General features: G+C 41.9%; 1 protein-coding gene across 1 annotated transcript in view; it reads right to left on the bottom strand.

Moving 5' to 3' along the window:
- The window catches only part of LOC140735884 (cadherin-22-like), a 1,045,938-nt gene extending 1,027,349 nt beyond the window's left edge, over positions 1-18,589 (bottom strand). Inside the window, exon 1 of the mRNA XM_073061457.1 lies at positions 18,358-18,589. The gene's annotated coding sequence lies outside the window, so the exon portion shown is untranslated. The remainder of the gene's footprint in view (positions 1-18,357) is intronic.
- Between the last annotated feature and the right edge of the window lie 1,991 nt (positions 18,590-20,580).

Raw genomic sequence — 20,580 nt, 5'->3', positions numbered from 1 at the left:
CCCCCCCCCCCACACACACAAAGTAGTAGCCTGGAATATGCTTCCAGGGATAGTGATGGAATCAGATTAGAAGTGGCATTTATGAGGCTTTAAGATTGGTACATGAACTTGGAGGGAATGAAGGGATATTATTCACATGCAGGCAAATGGGATTAGTTCAATTCAGCACTGTGTTCAGTATGTAGTTTAAGCAGTAGAGTGTGTTCAGGAAAGTCACCAATTTGCCAGAAGGAGTGACCAACAGGATGTATTGCCCATTTGATGTGGTGTGTGACAGAGATATAATTTAACAATAGGGATCACAACTGGATTGCTGTTGCTTTTGGACACTCAAGCATGAACCCAGTACTCTTTTACCTGGGCTGCCGCATTCTCCCACCCCCCTCCCCCAGCATCACGATCCCTCCACGTTGCAACAGTCCTGAGCGATGGTGCTGAGCTGCAATCTCCGTCGAGGTCCTGGCAGAGAATTAGTGAGGAATGCAGGTGAGCAGTGAGGAGGACGAAGTCACCGTTGCCGGGGTGACCCCCTGCGGTTACTCAGCTGTTGTTTCGGGTGCAGACTGTGCATAAGCATGGGAGGGTAGGAGGAGGAGGTGTCCAGTGTATACACAAACGGAGGAGAGCTGACACAACACCAAACTCCAGCTGCGGCTCCGACACGGGATGGGGAACTGGGAAAGGTGTTCACATCAACTGGGTAGGCACTCAGTTTACTCTGGGTGTGGGACTTCACCCAGATAGTGCTCTGTTCGGCTCATAGTCAATCTCGGAGCCCTAGAGAGTAAATGGACACAATAAGACATTGGGGAAAGGCCCGGCACCTTTTTCCCTTATGCCCGAATACATACTCACTGGTGTAGTCACAAACACAGTAAGATTCACCTGTCCATCTCTGGAATATTCTGTCAAAGGTAACAAACAATAAAGTCCCAGGACTGCACAGATCCATCGGAATGTCCATCTGGGCCTGATTTCATTGATCACAGCTTTCTCTACTTCTCCCTCCTCCACACTACCCACAACTCCTCACCCTACTCTCTAATTCTCCAACATCAGTGCTCACCCAATCTATAACACCCCACCCAAAACACTATCCACTCCACCCTTCAATTCACCACCCAACACACAATGTCCACACCATCTACAGTTCTCCATTCAGTGCCAGTTTACATGAAGGTCCGCCCACTGCTTTGGCATTTCTGCGGGGTAAACAGGTTCCAGCCAATCACAGGTTCTCTGGAGAGCTGTAGCTGTCAATTAAGTACTCCTGCACACAATTTCATACAAACAAAATCCAAAAACCAAATAAAGCTATGCGCTCTAATCAACACACCCAAATGCTGGAGGAACTCAGCAGGGTAGGAAGCATCTCTGGAAATGAATAAACAGTTTCCAGCTGACAACCTTCATTAGCACTGCAAAGGAAGGGGGATGAAGCCAGAACAAGTGGGAGTAGGGAAAGGTGTACTCACTAGGAGGTGATAGGTGAAGCCAGGTGAGCTGGGGAGGTGGGGGATGAAGTAAACTATAAAACTATTCACCCTGATATTTGGTTCATGAGCTGAGTTAATTTTCTTTTTATATTCCCCTGGTTCGGCTGATATGTAGGATACTCCAGGAGCCCTGCTGACATGTAACACAGTACTGACATGCTCTGACCACACAACACAAACATTTCCCAACAATTCCACATCTGAGATGATGGGTAACCAATGTGTTTTTAATGTTTCATCTTCCATTAGTTTTTTGTTCGCTGTAACAAATACCCATAGAATCAAGTGCAGTGGATGTTCCTTTGGCTCTTTAAGGATGTTATAATGAAGATAATGAGCTTGTGCAAGATGATGTTATCTTCTGATCACTCCTTACCTTGTACAAGGAGTTTTATTTTAGGAGAGTGAGATGCATGCCTTTAGCTCTGACATCAACAGCACAGAAAAGAGAAATACGCCATGTGAGCTCCCTGATTGCTGAGGAGTTTGGCAGGAATTTCACCTCATCCAATGGTGCAGCTGGAAATAGGGGGAAGGGTGGGTTAGCTGTTGACTTAAACCCATGGGCAATCAGCTAGTCTCGATTACATGTGAAGAAGTTCAATTGCAGATTTGACCTATCAGTATATTTAGGTGATCTAAGCTGTCAATTTTAATGATTTCTTCAGCTGCCTAATCAATGCTACGTTCACTGCCTTCTTTTTCAGTTAGCTCTCAGTCTTAGCCCAGCACCTACACGAACCATATAAGGGTCAGTTTCCCTCCTACAGTACTGTGCCACACATCATGTTGCCAGCTCAGTCTGCACAATGTCATAGACTGCAAAGACAAACAACAGTGTACTCAATATTGTATCACGTTGAACGATTGCAGGATAGAGGTCGACTACAGAGTTCCCACTGTAGATTCTACAAACTATTATATGCAGTATTAAAATTCCATAACTAACAACTGAATAAATGATTTGAAATTGCTACTTTTTCTGTTGTTGTTTCAGAGACAAACATTGGGGATCCTGACAATTGTCTAGCAGGTCAACGCTCTCATTAGTGCCAAATGCACTCCAAGTTGTAGTTTGCTCAGGAAGTCCACGGGAATGAATACCAGAGGCAGATTACTGAATAATGCTATTGCAACTTGGCTCTGTTTGACTTCAGTAGCTGATGTCTCTTTTTGTTTTATTTTTTTCCCTACCCTTCCCTTGTGTGGCATTGCAACTTCTAAAACAATCATTGCAACAAAAACACCATAAGCATTATTGCCCTGACATCGGTTATCTGCACTGTTTTATCTTCTGTGTACCTGATAAGGATCTTAAAGTGTTGACATCACTAATTATCCCTTTAAGCTTTACAGACTGCCTCATTAAAATTCTTACATGCAGCTTTAAATCGAATAAAATTAGATTAAATAATTGCATCACTTGCAATGTTTTTTTGTTTGACAGTTTGACTGCTCGAAAATGATCTTCCCATACAGTGTTTCATTTTTTTTTCATTAAAGGCTGCATTAAATGAGGTGTAAAACATTCCAGGTATCCAGGATGACTTGTCTCCAGTCACTTTTCCTCTCCTGGAATGCCCACATTAAATTGCAGCTTCAGTACAAGTGTGCCAATCTGTGCTTTCAGTTCCGTAAGCACTACAATGCCTTTTCTTTTTGCAAAGGCAACTCTTGCCTCCAGACACAGGAGACTTGAGACTGCAACCAGTGAATAATGGTGAGGGGCTGGTGTGAGAGTAGCACTTTGGATTGATCGCGCTGACTAAGGTTAACACTGGTGTCAGAGTATCACTCCTGCCGATTGCAGTGGTGAAAGTGACCTTTCACACCAGTGGCAGCCCTACTGTGGGTGATCAATCCAAAGCAGCTTCTCCAGCTGGTATCAGCTTTCACCTCCCACTGTTAGCCCGAGGTGATGCTTCTCCCTCTTTTTCATGCTCCTTCTTCCCTAATACCAGATGGAGAATACTCTATGCAATTTCAGCCTCTGATCTTCAAACATGGACAGAACGGGGCTGGTAATAAATTCCAATAATCCTTAAAAAAAACTTGTGTTGTACATTGGAAACTCATGTTCTCAGTATTATTTATTATTATTTTTTACTGTATTTGCTCAGTTTGTGTTCTTTTGCACAGTGATTGTTTGTCAGTCTTTGTGTGTGTGTGTGTGTGTGCACTTTTTTATTGATTCTATTGCATTTCCTTGCTTTACGATGAATGCCTGCAAGAAAATTAATCTCAAGGTAGTGTGTGTTGACATATACAGGATGTACTTTGATAGTAAATTTCCCTTCAACTTTTTTGGAACTTTGAAAACAAACTCAATCCAGACTGGAGCCAACTTGCTGCTTTTTCAGTCTTAGCAAGCGCAGGGAACTTTAACACCTTACTTTCTGGCAGTATTTTCTTGTCACCTTAGCACCTCGTTCGCCAGTGCAAAGCTTCCCAAAATATTATGATTCATTCAAAGAGCATTACCAAAAGCAGATTAACATCAAAATATATATGCAATTATGTTTATCTTTTTAAAATCTACTTGATCTGAAAGAAACACACCCAAAGTAGTTGTAGAGTAATAAAATCATACAGCAAACAAACAGGAGCTTTGGCAAACATGTCTCGAAGTTAGTCCCTGCCTTTGGACCATGTCTCTTCAAACCTCTCCTATCCATTTATTTGGTCATGCGTTGATTAAATATACTTCTCTCAACCATTTCCTCTTGCAGCCCATTCCATGTTTACATCATCCTCTGGGTGAAAAGTTGCCTTTGAGGTCCCTATTAGATCATTCTCCTCTCCTCTTAAAGCTGTGCCCTCTATCTTGAGAAAAGGATGTTCACCCTATAATTGCCCATCATAATTTCATATGTTTCTGTAATATCACCAATGAATAAAAACCTAGCTTGCTTAGCCTCTCCACGTAACTCAGTCTCGTCAAAATCTGCACTCGTTCCAGCTAAAAGTCTTTTTTTCCCATTGTAGGATGACCAGAAATGAACACAATATTCCAATACAATGTCACCAATGTCTCGCACAACTCTGATATCACAGTTATCTTACACAAATTATTTTCCCGTTCCGCTCAAGCCTACTCACATTAAATATAATCTTTGTTATGCGCTAGAGTAATCAGATGACATTTTAGAAGTTAATGACTTTATATATAATTGTATCAAAACACCTTTACACATTTAAAGATAATAAAATGCAATGTAAAATGATTTGTAACAATATACAAAAACGCAAGTGATAAACCCAATATTAAATTGTGAATTACTTCAAAAGTTCACTTGTTAATTTCATTGGTGCATTGTAGTCAGTTTCTTAAATATTATATAAAAGCTTTCAGGCAGACAAGGAAGAAAAATAATCTTAATTTTTCAGAGCCTCAATAAGGAATTTCTAATCTCAAGAACTGAATTCCCAGTGGAGGTTAATTTAATCTCATGGGTTGTTCCAATTAAAGCTTTAGTATTCTGCTCCCCACCTCCACAGCCCACCCCTGCCTCTGCTCCCCTCCATCTTAGTAGTAATCAATCTCTCCCCATCCCAATACTTCCATGTTTGAAGAGTCACTGTGCTCTATTTTGTGGCTATCAGGAGTTGGAAGCTCCAATCTCGAGCCTGTTCTCTAAAGAGAAGGAATCAGCAGAAAAAAAGACCATCAGATAGTGATTTAGAGTTGAAATTAAGCATATCGTACTCAAGTTGAGAGCAGAAAATGGAGACAAGAATAAAACAAAAGATAATGATTGAAACAAAGGCAAGTCAGTAATTAGTGTGAGAGATCACTGGAGAGACAGCAATTGAAAAAGAACAAATTTGTTTTTATTATGTTCATTCTCACAGAAGATAATGATAGCATAGTGAAAATCCAAATGTGCATATTGTTAGGCTGCTAAAGAGATTAGCAACAGTAGGAAAGCAGGCACAAATACAAATCCTCAAAAATCAGTATTTCTGTTCAGAGACCTGAGAATTATGATTAACACAGTGAAATGTAGAAATTAGAAATACTATTTGATGATTAATCATGTGTGAAGGCACTAAATTTGGAACATCCACATTTGGTCATTTGGAAATTCCTTTATAGTCATGAGTATTAACTTAAAAAAATGTTAGATAAGGCTCTGCAAAAAGAGTTTGTTGTGAAATTTAATAGCATTTGACTGAATAACATCAGAGCCACCAAAGATTGTGTTTGAGCCTCTTAAAGAGGATGATACTGTGGCTTGATGCTGGAGCAGTGGGCCAGAGTCCCTGGAGATTGAGAGCACTACATCTGATACTGGTGCTTTAACCAACTACGCCATCTAGTGCTTCTTCAGCAGGAATAGGATCTTTCCTTGTGGACATTGGCATCAACTGATGAGATCAAACAGATCCAACTTACAGTCTTTGAACTGTTCATTTCTTAAAATATTCAGTTACAGGTATGAATAAATTTTAGTGCACTGAATGATCTGTCTTTAACAAAACATGAACCTATCGTGCTACAGTCTAAAACAAAGCAGAGATCAAAGTCCTCCAGTTTTTACTACTTTGTTTCACCCGTGAACTGTGGCTTTATACTTTTTTTTTGCTATGACTGCTTCTCATCTTCTTTTTTGTGCTCTCATCCAGCTGACTGAAGTAGGAAAATGGCAAAGGTAGTTTACAAAGTCCTGTGGGAGATGGGCAGTGGGGGAATAAAGTCTGCAGGAAAGATCAGTGAAAGTCAATTATGTTTCATAGAAAAGAACTAGCTAAAGTCTATAACAATGCATCTATTTCAGGGAAGAATGAATATCTATGACAATGAAGCTATTTCGTGGAAGAATGACAGAGATATTGTCACAGAACTGCCATAGAATTAGACACTGCTTTATTTGGGGTTATTCAGGTTATGATGTCCTTTATTTAATTAAAATGATTCTGTACAGTGGAGACTATTGCATGGTGCTTTGGTTTCCCATTTATCCAATTCAGGTTTGAAGGAATGTGTCAGTCTTGAAGGATAGTGCAATACATCTCCATCAATGTTGTTTGTCCCGACATTCACATGTATGCTGCCTTCTTCCCTGTTATTTTTTTTTCAGTGCAGCCCTCCAGTAATGATGCTGCAGATCTTTGTGTTGCATCTTCAGATGATGTGCAGTGTGATTGTTGTCTCAAAGTGCTCTCAAAGATTGATCTCAAATAGATAATGACAACCCCCACTGCTTCAGTAATGGAGCACAGCAGGAGATGCTGGAATAAAATCAGTGACTCGATTAGTGAGTGCACTCCTGGACATAACACAGAAGTCCTGCATTTGATCCTGAGTCTGTGCCAGATTTGCTGGATCATAGCTGGCTTGGGCTTACCAATCTATTGTTGTACAGTAGCACTTATTGTTGATCACAATGAAAACCTGAAGTATTTGGATGAGAACTTAAAATACCATGGCTTAGAAAGTACAGGCCAAGTACTGGAAATGGGTGATGAAATAAAGGCCATTAATCATCATAAAACACAGAAATATGCCCTTTGACCCATCATGTCTGTACCATCCATTGGCTAACAATACCACTTAATACATTAGATAAGTAGACTTCCGCACATTGCCGAATCAACTACTGTCCAGTATTTTTTATCAAAAGTTGTGAAGGAATCAGCCTCCACCACTTTCTCATGCAGTGCATTCCAGATTCCATCTACTCTCTTTCTGGAAACACTTCAGCCTCAATTCCTCTATAAACCTCATACCTCGCACATTATATCTATGATTCTTACTGCCAATGCCCCACATAACTTTTTAAATCTGTTGTCTTACTAGCCTCCTCCAACATAGTGAAAACAAACCAGCCTCTCCAATCTCTCCGCATAACTGAAAAGTTTCAAGCCAGGCAACATCCTGATGAATTTCCTCAGCACACCCTTCTGGTGATATGGTGACCAGAAATGCAAACAAATTCCAGGTGTGGCCTAAAATGATTCCTAAAGTTATAATATGCTATAATGGCCAGTACAGAAACTGTGGGCCTTGGATTATGTTCCCATTTTCCTCTTCTCTAGGAAAGGCCTTCCGTTCAAATCTGTCACCATTCCACCTCCCCACTCAAACTTCATTCTCCAACCACATACCCTACAGTCCTTTGGTCTTACAGGGCATTGTCCCACATCCTAATCTGCTTTATTCTCCAACTTTCATGCACATAATGTTGCCCCCCCCCCCCCCCCCATACTCAAGCTCATCTCTACTGCCAATCCTTTTTTTTGAAGTTCCACTACCAGCCTTCTGTTTATCTTGTTCCCATCTTCCAGGATTGCTTTGACTGGATACAATAACAGGTTCATCTTTTACACCAATAGAAACTCACAAGAATTTCTATTTCAATGGTGGTATCACCAGCTAAACATGAAATCTACTGCCATATTTGTTCATCATTTCTTGGACAAGATGCTACACTACAATACATTTAGAACAGCCTAAAATAAAGATAACTGATATCATTTGCATTTCTCAATGGTGAACTACCCCACCTTAAAGTTGTTTGATGCCACCACCCTCCTCTTCCATTCGCTATTTGGATGGGTGGTGGGGGGGGTCTACCTGAGGTGCAGGCCAGCAAGGGTCAGTATAGTGTTGCAGTGAGAAATGGGCCAACAAAATTAGTTGGAAAAGGTTAATTCAGCAATATTGGTGATGCAGTCACAAAGCATGGAAACAGGCCTTCAGCCCATCCAGTCCATGCCAGCAGTGTTGCCCAGTGAGCTAGTCCCATCTGCCCTTGTTTGGCCTATAACCCTCTCCTATCCACATGAGGTACTGCAGATGCTGGAAATCTGGAGCAATGCGTACAATATGCAGGGGGAGCTTAACAGATCAGGCATCTTCTATGGATGGGAATAAACAGTTTATGTTTTGAGCAGAGACCCTTCCTCAGGACCTCATCCTGACTTGAAACGTTGACTGTTTATTCCCATCCATTCATGATGCCTGACCTGCTGAGCTCCTCCAGCACTTTGTGTGCATTACATTTAGTTATCTAGATGGCTCTTATATGCTGTTAATGTGCCCAGCTCAAACATTATTTCTGGAAGCTCATTCTAAATGTTACTTTTGTATGAAGAAGCTGCTCTTGATGGACTCTGATCTTAAACATAAGTTCTCTTGTTTTCAGCATCCAGCCCCCTCCCTGGGAACAAATACTGTGTTTTCACTCTGGGGAGAAGAAAAGACTGTGAGCTTTCACCCTGTCTATGGCCCTCATGATTTTATGTACCTCTATAAGGTCACCTTTCAATCTGTTATGTTCCAGGGAATAAAGTACTTGTCCACATAACCTCTCCTTGCAAATTAGAGCTGCTTGGTCTAAACCAAATTCTTGTAAATCTACTTTAGTAACATTCTTGCTATATAAAAGGGTACCAAAACTGCAAACAATACTCCAAGGGTGGCTTCATTAACATCTTATATAAATGCAACACTACTTACGACTTCAATACTCAATGGCTTACTGAAGGCCAGCATGCCAAACACCTTCTACACTACCCTAAGATAGAAGAAATACAGCTTTCTTTTACCTGAGGACTACTGTCACATGGTTTCTTTCTAATCTACTCATTCATGGCAGACAATGTCCTGAATTGAATTATTTTCCTGCTTCTGTATCAGGATGCTCCCCAGAGATCAGTTTTTGGACCCCTCCTGTTTTTCCATTCACATTTACTTGACAACAATAGAGGGACGATCTACTGTAAATCCAAATTATTTCAGAAGTAGTGACAATGCACACAATTTGGGATTTAAAAAGTTTTATTTCAACACCAAGTGGCTGAATTGCTTCTGGCTAAAGAACATGCCATTTGCTAAAGCTGAAAGTGGAGCCAATTTTGATAATGCAACCAGAATCCTGATCTTCTGAAAAAGGACAAACGGAACTCTGTCAGTGTTAGACATAGCATGAATATGAGTATGCATTGTAACTGATAAGATAAAGGGAAGTGATTTAATTAGATACTTCTGTGTCTAAAATGTAAGCATTAAGAATTCTGCTGACTTCAGTGAAGTGTGGTGAGCTGCTGTGTCATGGTTGTGATGACTAGTGAATTCCACATCCCAGTTAAAGCCTGAAATAATTGTTCACCCAATACTGCCAGCTTTATCCTTAAAATTAAATGCGAGAGAGCAGCTTCAACACTCTGAGTACACCACACGTTGGAAGAATGGGAAATTTTGTTTTTCGATTAGCACCCTCCCACATTCAGCACGTTACTGGTGAATATAATAACAAGAAATAAATGGAACCCAGCATTTCCATATCAGAAACTGGATGTGCTAAGATCTCTGGGCTTTTTCCATTTTCACAGTTGATCGTTTTGCCTGGCTCCACTTAACAAAGACAGAAATTCTCAGGCTATTGGTGCACAGAACTATGCTTGTATCAGCAAGGCATTTTCGAAATGGTATTCAGAGCATTAACGAACTGCATAGAGCAACTCTAAATTTGACAACATATAGTCCCTTCTACCTAAATGCTGAAAACCCATATCCATTCTCTGCATGAGCTGCCTCCCAAGTTAAGTGAAAAAACAATCCTGGTTGTTGTTAGGGATGGAATTGGATGCACGTCAGCTCTGGCAGGGTTTGCAGGGCATTACTCCCTACAAAGCAAAGCCTAACATCATGAATGGCTGTGATGTTTTACTCCCAAATGAGCTCAATACCTTTATGCACACTTTGAAAAGAGGAATAAAACTACATCTGTGCAAATCACTGCAGCATCTGGAGACCCTATGATCTCTGTCTCGGGCTGACATCAGAATGCTTCAAAAATGTGAACTCTTGCAAGACAACAGCCTCGAAGATGTACCTGGTAAGGCTCTATAACCTGTGCCAACAAACTGTCATGAGTGTTCAAGGCCATCTTCAATCTCACTGCTGCATTTGAAGGTTTCTACCAGCTTCAAAGGGCGACAATCATACCAGAGCCCAAGAAGAAGAGGGTGAGCTGCAACAATGTCTATCCAGAAGTGGCACTCACATCTACTGTGATGAAGTACTTTGAGAAATTGGTCATGGCTAGAACTAACTCCTGCCCAAGCAAGGACCTGGATCCAATGCAATTTGCCTATCATCACAGAGGTCTATAGTGGATGCAGTCTTACTTGTCCTTCACTCGGCCTTGGGTCTTCTGGACAGTGGTAATAGCTACAACAGGCTGCTGTTTATTCACTACAGCTCAGTGTCCAACACAATCAACCCCCATTTCTAATCAACAGCCTCCAAAATGTGGTCTCTGTACCTCCCTCTGCAACTAAATCCATGACTTCCTCATCGGAAGACCAGTCTGTATGGATCAGAGGAACATTTGCTCCTTGCTGATTTCAATGGTGTGGGCTTAGCCCACTGTTCTACTCTCTCTACACCCATGATTGAATGTCTAGGCAGAACTCAAACGCCATTTATAAATTTGACGATGACGTAATTATTGTTGGCAGACATTCAGATTGTAATGAGAAGACATATAGGAGTGAGGTCGTTCAGCTGGCTGAGTGCTGTTGCAGCTTCTTTGTGGAAATTATGGTGCAGGTTTGGAGTGAACTGCTATAAAGAGCGGCTAAGGTGGACATATTAACATCATTTGAAAGCCATTGAGATTGTGCATGAACAGGGGAGGTTTAGAGGCTTATGGGCTAAATGTAGGCAGAAGGGATTATCTCACTTCGCATGAGTAGGTTAGGCTATGAGTCTTTAGCTCAATACATCAATGCAATTAATCTCAACTTGCCTTTGCTAAGAAAGATGCTTCTCCTAAATTACTTCATACTTGTGAACCTCACATTTGGACTCTCCAGAAATTCTGCCATTGTTTAAAGGTGAAGACATGGATCAACTTAATTGGTTCCAGACAGACCAGCAGGCTGCAAACCTAATCGGGATTTTTTTATGTTACCCATTGCTGGGATGGCGAGATTACTAGCAATTCCAGATTGGCCCTGAACAGTGGCAGCTATCAGAGAACCACAATGAGTCCAGATTACAAAACTGGCTAGAAGCAGTAGGACTGGCAGAGAATCCCACTTGAAGACTCAGACAAACTTTCCCAGCAATCCATTGGTTTTATGGTAACTGTTGCAGAGACATTCACTTAATTGAAAAACATGAGAATACAGATGCTGGAATTTGGAGCAACAAGCAACAAGCTTGAGGATCTCAAAGGCTAGAGCAGCGTCTGTGGAAGGAAATAAATTATTAATGTTTTGGTTGAAATGTTACACGTTGCAGTATATTGACCCAGAACATCGATGATTTCTTTCCTCTCACAGATTCTGCATGTTTCCTTCAACACACTGGTTCTTGTTTTTTTAATTACCTGGATGGTAACATTCCTGCTATAGCAGTAATGATTAACCTCATGATCAACTTTCCTAACTTGGGCTGCCGGTCTACACACAGAACCATCACTGTACCAAGGCACATTTTAAGAGATAGGTTCAAAACTTTCAGGTGACCTAGTGTTAATTGATGAACATCAAACTTGTCAGATGCCAGTGAGCATTCAGGAATCTATAGAACAGAAGATCTGGGAATACTGATCCATAATTCCTTGAAAGTGGTGTCACAGGTAGATAGGGTTGTAAAGAAAGGTTTTGGCACATTGGCTTTCCTAAATCAATGTGTTGAACACAGGAGCTGGGATGTTATGATGAAATTGTCTAAGATTTGGTGAGGCCTAATTATGTGCAGCTTTAGCCATCTACCCACAAAAGATGTAAATAAGATTGGAAAAGTGGAAAGAAAGTTTATAAAGATGTTGCTGGGACTTGAGGACCTGAGTGATAGGGAAAGGTTGAATAGGTTAGGACTTTATTCCCTAGAGCATAGAACACTGAGGAGAGTTTTGATAGAGGTGTTCAAAATTATGAGGGGTGTAGATAGGGTAAATTCAAACAGGCTTTTTCCACTGAGGTTGGGTAGGACTACAACCAGAGGTCATGGGTTCAGGGTGACAGGTGAAACTTGTTAAGGGCAACATGAGGGGGATCTTCTTCACTCAGGGGTGCTGAGAGTGTGGAACGAGCTGCCAGTGGAAGTGGTAGATATAGGTTATTTTCAACATTTAAGAAAAATCTGGATAGGTACATGGATGGGAAGGGTATGGAGTGCTATGGTCTGGGAGCAGGTAAATGGGACTAGGCAGATTAATGGTTCAGAACAACCAGCTGGGCCTGTTTCTATACTGTACTGTTCTATGACTCTGAATCTAAATACAAAAAGCTAGAAATATTTTGCATGTCAGACAGCATCTGTAGAAAATGAAACCAAACCAACATTTCAAATCAGAGACCTTTTGTAAAATTAATGTTTTGTATTTTGTTCCCAGCATTTGCTACTGGCTAGTGATTTGCACCTGAGAATAATTCTCAAGGATGGGGCAAGGCTTGTTTGTACATTCTTCATAGATGAATAGCTTAATCACATTTTACGATTACCCCTTTGTTTCTTGGCGGAAGTACAGTACTGATGTATTACTATACCTACCAGCTGTAAGATTGGTGAAGGTCAGAACAGAGATGATAAGGAAGGGGGTGTACAGAAATCTAAAAAAACACCTTACCTTATTTCACTCTGGTCATTGGACACACTGAATTTCTAATGCATTGTAAGTCACATTTATTATGTCACTGGCAACAATCATGTACAATGACATAAAATGGTCCTTCAGCCCCACATTGTTCCAGTTTGTTTCATGTACAATTTCTAGGTTGAAAATCATCATCTGCATCTACTCACTGCCTAGAAGTATCTATATTAATCATATAGGGGATGGTATATATACACACAGTGTGATACAGATATGTAAAGAGCTTTCAAGGGAAGTGGTTGAGGCAGATACAATTATGATATTTTTAACATATTTGAACAGTCACATTTAAATAAGAAAGGGTTAGAGTGATAAGTGTCAAACCTGGACAAAATGGGCAGGCTTGGATGGGCATGGATGAGTTGGCTGAAGGGCATGTTTTCATCACGTACGAGTATATACTCCTTTCAGTAGAGACAAATATAAACAGATTTGGCAGCTTATTCCTGATGAACAGCCTTTAATTCTGGAGTTAATGAAATACATCACATTGCCTTTCATTTCCTAGAATATTTAGCCATCATGTTCTGGCCAAAAGAATTTAGCAGAATGTTGACAGACCGTCAGACCTTTTCCTTCCTCACAACCCCAATGCCAAGTTGTCAAACTATATAGAAAAACACAGCTTTTAATTTTGATGTATGACTACTTTCATATAATCTGAGAAATAGCAAATTATTAACTGCCAATGTGCTGATATATGTCAAAGGTAACATCATGTGTCAAGAGACAAATTTGCCTTTATTATTGTGAGAAATCTGACTTTTACTACACACATTTAGTTCATGTATCTTAGCACTTATAGTATCAATTGGGAGTTGGGTGCAAAAGATCTGTAATAGAATGAATCTCTATAATGAGGACCTCTTCAGTTGTCACTATGGGGTACCTACTCACCCTGAGTGCAGATAAAGTTCAATATGTCAAAGTGAAAGACATGAGCAAATGTTCAAACACAGATTTGCAAAGTGTTTCTGTAATCTTTAAGTTTTAAAACTGTAGCTCTCAAAACATCAGCCAGTCCACTAATCTGTAAGGTCTAAGAATTTGTGGATCTGTAAGGTCTAAGAATCAAGCTAACTTACCTATTCAATCGTACCTGCTTGTGTTTCACCAGCACCACTCCATTCCACATATCACAGTTTTAATCCCAAAGATGAACATAGATTCCAAAGGTGAGACAAAGGAGACTAATCCCAACTCAAGGTAATTCTTGACTGAGTATGACATTAAGAAACCTTTGTGAAAATACTGTAAATAGGCACAGGAACACATTCCAGTGGTTGGAGTCTTACTGCATGCAACAGGAGTCTCTGGTTATTGAAGGTCAATCAGCCTAGCCCACTTCATCACTGCAGGAGTTCTTCGGGGTAGTACATGGTCCTAAACATCTTCCCTTGACATTCAAAGTCCCTCACCTCCACAGCCAAAACATCAGCACTCTCTAGAAACTCAGGTGGACCAAACAAATTAACAGCACTGGCAATATAAGGAAGTCAGAGGCTGGGTATTCTGCATACTTGACCAATCTCCTGACACCACAAAGCTTTTCCACAATGTACAAGGCATAGCTCAGGAGTGCAATGGAATACACTTCACTTGCCTGGATGAGTGCAGCCTCAATAACTCTCAGGAGGGTCGCACTGCCATCCTAGGAAGGCAACCTGCTTGATTTGCAACCACTGCAACATCCTAAGTAGTCATTTCCTCCATCACCAACACACAATGGTTGCAGTGTCTACCATTTATAAAATACACTCTAGTTACACACTGACAACACTGTTAACTTTCACCACAATGAAGAAATGGGAAGAAGATACAGAGCAGCATCACAACCTGCAAGTTCCCCTCTTCACACATCATCTTAAATACAGATCATTGATCAATTGTCATTGCTGGGTCAAAATCATGGATCTCCTGCTAACAACAGAGTGAGAATTCCTTCACCAGAAGGACTGCAATGGTTCATGAAGATAGTTCAGCAACTGAGGATGGGTAACAAACGATCTCTTGACCAGCAACACCCAGGACCCGGACATGAATTTTCAAATGACTTCCACTGGAATTATGATGACAGTAAAAACATTTTAAAGCTTTTGAACAACTTCAGTTTACTAAAGAATAAACCTTATCTACCAGTGGCACAAATGGTCTTTGCATCTATTAAAAGTCATTTCTAATTTTTTGAATTCAGGTAACTTGCAAATGAAAAAAAAACAGGTCCTGTTTTTGGGGAGATTCCAACTTCACCTGTATTAATCAAACTTACGTATCACATTTGACAATATTAGTTACTGACCAATTGTATTGGCTTTCAGCAGGTTTTACAGGCAGTGAAATACAACTGATTTTAGAACTACCTTGCAAAAATCTGTTTTAAGAATGGGTGTGATTGAGTACCATTTCTACCTGAAAGCCAAATGAACCCAAACCATATATTGCATGGCATTTCTGCAACAAGGAAATCAATGCTCATTTATAGTAAAAATTTAAACACTTTTTAATGGAATAAATCTCATAAATTAAAGAAATGCTTTGCCTCAAATTAAGGAGCATATAAGCACAGTAGGCACTTCTGGACAAAGCCAGCTATTACACCAAATCAGTCTGTGGGCACTTGGACAGTAGGAGAAACAAGCACGTGTTCTTTTTAAAGGCAGCCTTACACCGTTAGAGCTTTGGTGGTCAAGTAGACTGTTATAAATGAGATGCAAAGATAATGAAACACCAAGAGAGTGGGGAAAGGGAGAAAATAGGAGGAAGACGGGGCGGGGTCGTGGAGGAGGGAACGGGGAGGGGGAAGGAGGGAAAGGAGGGGGGGGGAGCTGTGAGGGGGATCCCATGCAGGAAGATCAGAACTGAAGAAGACATTATGCATTATTTGCAAGCAAAAATATGTTCCTTCATTTTACTTGAGAGCTAGATATGATTGCTTACAGCCGCAACTGGCATTCGTGGAAGCATTATCATATGTACTATAGGCTGCTTCAGTGTCAAAATTTGCATGCTGAAACGTCAGTAGGCCTAACTACACTATCACTTTCCTGACATGTTTAGAGACCTATGAGTAAAATCTCCCATTGCAAAAATGCAAGACGTAGCAATGGTCATTATTTTGTGTAAAACTGAGCGCTCTCTCTCAAGTTGAACGTACAACCCTAGGAAGAAAATGTCAACGCCGCTTATTTGTGGTAGAATCAATGCAGGGCAAGCACTTCCCGCGTTTTACTTTAGGTTAAGCCTAATTTTCCCTTACATACTAACACACTGATGGCACCGTTCTTGGGGTAAATTTCTAGTAGCAAGACTCTTAATGGTTCTAGCCAAGTGGGTTCAGTTGTCTTCCTCGGGGAAAGAGGCAGCATCTTCCTTCCCATTCATCCTGAATCCCGTACCCTGATCCAGCCTCTGATCCCTGCACCCATCCAAAGGGGATCTCAACACTTCCAATTTCTTTCGGCTTATCTGGAGTTGCGCAGAACATTTCAAGCCCTGGCCTCGTCTGTGCTCTTGTCGCAAAACAAACGCAAGGCAGTTGGCATCACTGCTTCTGCCTGCCCCCTCCGAAATCTATCTGCGGCTGCCCGACTTACCCCGGGATGGCAGCGAGGATTTAACCTTGGCACTCAGTTGGGGAGCTGTATCTTACTCCCCGGACGACAGAGTCGGAGTAGCTTCTCTTCACCCGGAGTGCCGAGACCTCTGACGATTGATCCGAGATCCCTACGGGTCATTGAACTGAAGCATCCCAGACCCTCAGAAGCCCAGGGACTCTCTCCGTGCAGTCGGCAACTTTTTCCTCTTGAAAAAGGGTAGTACACTGCTGGTACTTAATACAAACAAGAACAGAAGCCATCTGAACACCATAAGGAATACTATGACACCGCAGAAGCAGAGTTAACAGATAACATAAACACTCCTTCAACAATATTCTCTCAAAGGCAACCATTTTAAAGCAGTTTTTTTCTTTACATCTATGATACCAAGAACCAAGAAAAATACTGTCATTATTCAGCCATAATTTCTCAAGAAAAAGACATAGGCAAGGAAGGAATTCTCGTGGTGCTTTAAGGGAGCGCGGTGGGGCCGGCATTTGGTGTAGATGCATAGGTTTCGGAAGGATGCGCCATTCTTGGAGATTCTGTGCCTTTCGTAGTTTACCATTAAACAAAATCAGGTAACCCAAGTTTTATCTGCGTGGCTTGTGCACATCGAGCAGACAGCAAGGAACAGCGCGCGTCGAATAGACGGCAATATCTCACTGCATTTACGTAAAAACAAAACAGGATTTGAAGCTAAAGAACTAACTAAAACGGAGAGGATTAAAATTCTAGTTTAGTTGTGACAGTTACCGGTTGGAAGCAGAGGCGAAGCCGACATCAATCATGCTTTTCCGGTATTTTTCGGGCCATTTGTTATTTTTTTAAAATTCGCAATATGTGATGGAAGGAATTAAACATTTCTCGTCGATGTGTTGATTATAGGCGAGGAATTGGCAATTCTAATTCTTGTCAGTGTCTAGAATAGCACATTGAAATCACATCACTAACAGCCCATTTCACGACTACATATAGCCTCAATTTAAAAACTATACATCTTTCGCTCTGACACTTGCATGCATACTAAACGGAATTTGTCAGCACAGACAGATAACGTGTGGAATTACATGCGACACTCTACTGAACGTAAAGTCCTGTCAGGACTGGAGTTGAGCGCTAACTTCCTTCAGCCGAGCCTTCGAAAACAGATTCAAAATTGATCTGACTTGACTATGTCCTAAGTCGGACGACAACGGTTAAAGTGAGGCATAAAGTACAACAGATATTCCATTGAAATAGAGCACAGACCTGCCGCTAACACATATTGAACAAATACAGCAAAACAACAGTTAGTCAAGTCTGTTGCTGCAATAACATTCGCTTAAGTCTAAGTCAACGACGAGCATCCAGCCCACACTGAAAGCCAGCCTGTTTGGAGTTCATGGTTCCTAACGTTTGTGTCACGGTCAGACATTAGATGATTAGCTTGAGTTATATAATCGGTGAGTTACAAGATTTCTGACACAACACTCTCTCCGCGTTATCCAGACCTTGCGGGAGGGGGAAACTGGTTTAAAATTGTTTCTGGAGATGGAAGGCTTACACTTAATCTTTATTGTTTAACATGAGGTGCAGCGACGGCTACAGAACACTTTTTTTTTCCAACCTTTTCCCAGTTAACACCCGTTTTGCAGCTTCGTAACTTACCCCTCTGCTCCTGCCGAGAAAGAGAGAGAGAGCGAGAGAAAGTCCACGCTTTTTGTTTCCCCAACGACAGGTGGTCTTGCGGATATAATCCCGCTAAAATGATCCCTATAAATCAAGGCAGCGCAGTAAAGGGGCTAGGACAGCGCGCAGACTGCAGCCCCGGCATTCCTGTGTAGAGCTGGTCAGAACTGGGTCCAGCCGAGGTCTGGGACCAGCTGCCTTTCTACCGAGATCTTCACTCCTTTCATTCCATCCCCTGGTGGCCATTCAAGGAATGAAAGAAGAAGGAATCTCCTTTTAATGAAATGCTTAAGGAATACAGGGAATGAACCGGTTGCTGTTCAGGCGGGGCGCCAGTTAGCATCAGTCTGCGGTTAACCCTTCCTCGCCCGGCTTCACTTTTTTGCTTAGAGATTAGGACACAATCAGGGTCTCAACTGGCCGAGACTTGGAAAAGGAAGCGGACTGAAGTCCTTTTTACCCGTGGCTGCGAGAGGGGCTATGACGGTGGCAGCATTTTGTCGCATTGGGCAGTTGATGGATTCGGAGAGAAATGAAACTTTAAACCCGCACGGGAAACGGTTCCTCTTCTATGGAGCGAATTTGATCGTGGCGGTTGAATGACAAGAAGAAACCACCTTCATCATTTTTGAAGCAAAGTGCAGGGGAAAAAAAAACAATAGGAGATTTGGTGACAGAATGACGACTGCAATGTCTGTGGCTATTTGAAGAGATTAGAACAGACGCGCTACACATTCTGTGGTAGAAGCTGAGTTACAGGCGTCATGGATGATAGCGTATTAACCAGTCATTGGATTCTGACCAGTACAGCGAATTGCGGACATTAACCCCGGCTACATTGAGCGAGTCTGGGTTGTTCACGTGGCTGCTGCAACCAGGGAGAGTCCCACCGTTCTGACCAGGGAGTTCCACAGGTGCTGCAGCACAGCGCTGTTCAAGCACATCCCTCCATTCCTTCATCCTGCCCCCTGCATCCCTCCCTCCACGGCAGTGGGCTGGAATTGCTTCTCCATTTTAAACAGATTAAGAAGAGTTCCGATTTGCTAACAATGAACGACAGTCAAAAGGAACTGATCTTACGCTAAGAATGTAACTGATGGACGGCGCCATGAGCTCCCCCTAATGGGATCACATCCGCCCTCCTTGCCTCCTTAAGTGGTACCTAGAATGCCCTGTCGGGTTCTAACGGTGCTGTTGGCTGAATAGCAAATGCTGTTCATTATGATCTCACAGGGTTGGGGGGTGGGGGGGGGTGCATTTTGCTTGTCATTCCAATAGAAGTTGCGCTGGTTTTAAATCATTGGTGTTTTTGCCAGCTGTGCATTGCTGGCTAGGTCAACATTCACTCCCTTGTTACTGCTGAGAAAGTGGGGTGTGAACTAATTTCTTCAATGTGCATCCTCCTGGTGAAGATCCAGGATTTGGATCCAGCCACAGGAGAAGAGCAGTGATATATATTTGCAGCCTTGACTTGGAGGGGGAACCTGTGTCCGCTGGTGTTCCTATGCATGCGCTGCCCTGGTCCTTCCTGCTGGTAGAAGTCACGGGCTTGGGAGGTGGTGTCAGAGCAGGATGGATAGGTAATAGATGGTACACAGTGGCTTTAATGGGTTCATAGTTGAAGGTTGATGAGGTGCCAGCTGAGATACTGGTTTGTCTGGGATGCTACGATGGTTACTGGCAGTTATTGGAGCTGCACACACGCAGGTGAGTAGAGATACCTCCATCTTGTGCTTTATAGCTAGTGGAAGACCCTCAGAGCATTTGGAGGTGGCTAACTCGCCATAGTATACTTCCATCTTCTGGATTTACTGACATAGCAGCATTATTTGTGTGGGTGGTCCAGCTGAGATTCTAGTCAAGATCAACTGAGGGCTTTGATGAGGGGAAATTTGTCATTGACTGTTTTTGAACTCTCCACCTAGAGCACATCCTGCATCCTTACTGCTTTCAGTGTTTCTTCCAAGCGTTGCTCAAGATGGAGGAGTACTGATTCACCAGCTGAGGGAAGAATGTGGGTGGGTTCAGAAGGAGATGTAGGACCTGGAATTATTGTTGTTCTGTACCACCCTGCCTGGTGGGTCTGTCTTCTGATGGACCAGGACATATCTAGGGCTGAAATGAAGGAATCTGATACTTTTCTGTAAGGTTTGAGTCTGTGAGCATGACTGATTTAGTCTGGTGGGACAGTTCTTCCTACAT

This window comes from Hemitrygon akajei, chromosome 11 (genome assembly GCF_048418815.1).
Source record: "Hemitrygon akajei chromosome 11, sHemAka1.3, whole genome shotgun sequence".
NCBI classification, from domain to species: domain Eukaryota; kingdom Metazoa; phylum Chordata; class Chondrichthyes; order Myliobatiformes; family Dasyatidae; genus Hemitrygon; species Hemitrygon akajei.
This window is presented reverse-complemented; position numbering and strand designations above follow the sequence as displayed.